This window comes from Hibiscus syriacus, unplaced genomic scaffold (genome assembly GCF_006381635.1).
Source record: "Hibiscus syriacus cultivar Baekdansim isolate YM2019G1 unplaced genomic scaffold, ASM638163v2 tig00116997_pilon, whole genome shotgun sequence".
NCBI lineage: Eukaryota > Viridiplantae > Streptophyta > Magnoliopsida > Malvales > Malvaceae > Hibiscus > Hibiscus syriacus.
This window is the reverse complement of record NW_024063513.1, coordinates 6,189,146-6,190,776: the sequence shown is the minus strand read 5'-3', so window position 1 is coordinate 6,190,776 and position 1,631 is coordinate 6,189,146. Positions and strand designations below refer to the sequence as shown.

Genomic DNA, 1,631 nt, shown 5'->3' with positions numbered 1-1,631 from the left:
TTATATTTTTAATCCCTAAACTTTTATAACTTTACACTTTAATCTCTAAATTTTCAATTTTTTACATTTCAGTCATTAGTCTAAATTTTGGGATATGGAATTTTAGAATTCTCTTGAGACAAATGGAGCAAGATTTACTTGAGAGAGAATGAAAGAAGAAAAAGAAATTAGAAGGAAAGATGAAGAAAAAAAAAGAGTTGAAGTGGGACGTGACTTTTTTTAAAATATTTTACTTGTCACGTAATATTTTGTTAAGGGTTAATGAAAATTAACGGCGAAGGGATTTAAATCGAATAAATCGATAATGTAAGAGACCAAGCGTACTCAATTAGAGAACTGGTGACCAATGTCGGTTAGACTAGAAACAAAGGGAACTAATGACAGTTTAAAAGGTAAACTATGTCGTTAGTTCCCTTTGTTTTCGGTCCGACCAATTTTGATCATTAATTTTTTAATTAAGTACACTTAATCCTTTATATTATCGATCTGTCTGGTTTAAGTCTCTCGACAATTAAATTTCATTAACCCATTAATGAAAATCGCAGAGCAGCTCAATTAAAAAAAATCACGTGCACCCACGCGCCTCCTCTTTCACTCTGCAACCGCTCCTCCCTTTCTTTCCCTCACTGGCTCATAAAAATTGACAACAGAGAAAATTAACAATTCGTAAAACCTGGATTTCCTCGGTAATATTACCTAGCTGTATCACAAAACCTTGCGATCTGCACTCTTCCACCCACTCTTAAAACCCTACCTTTAATTCTCATTATCGCCTTAATACCCTCTTCAACTCCATTTTCTCCAAATAGGAAGCAAAACTGACTAAAATTTATTTATGGGGTTTCTCCTAAATTTCAAATCTTCAATGGCTGCTGCTTCAGGGTGCTTCAAGATTCTCCTTCGATACAAAGGCACTTTCAATTTCAGTTCCAGTTTGGTTCGTGGTCTGGGTACCCGTGAAAGTAAAATCGTCGGAAAACTCGCTCACAACTCAGCCTGCTCTAGATGATGAGAGAATGACAGATGAACTCTTGAATCAAATCCTCGATACATATCGACACACGCCGAATCCGAGCCAGGAAAGGTGTAATGCTTACATTCATAAGCTCTGCAAAGCAGGGAATCTTTCTATGGCTATTAGATTACTGCGTTCTTTGCGTGATAGAAATATATTCATCCCCATTGCATATAATACACTTTTGGCTGCTGTTGCTGAAAGAAATCAGATTGATCTTTCATTTCAGATATTCGATGATTTATTGGTGTTTTATAGACATTTGAACTCAGCTTATTATCTTAACCTTGCAAGGTCATGTGATAATACTAATGACTGTACAGCATTAATTAGATATGTGAAGCGAGTATCGGAGTTAGCTTTCCCGGATAACACGATTGTTATGAATCGGATCATCTTTGCCTTTGGTAAATGTAGGCAGATAGAGTTGGCTTTGTTCCGGATTTGATTACTTATAATACGTTACTGAACAACTTGAGGAAGGTTGGGAGGTTGGATATGTGCTTATTGTTTTTTTAGAGAAATGGGCTATAGTGGAATTGAACCAGATTTGATTACTTATAGAGAAATGATCGAGGCATTTGGCCGAGGAAGAAGAAGAAGAAGAAATGGATGA

The 1,631-nt window shown here is 36.0% G+C and overlaps 1 pseudogene; it reads left to right on the top strand.

The window, feature by feature from the left end:
• Positions 1 to 696: 696 nt before the first annotated feature.
• On the top strand, positions 697 to 1,631 carry LOC120194514 (annotated as a pseudogene).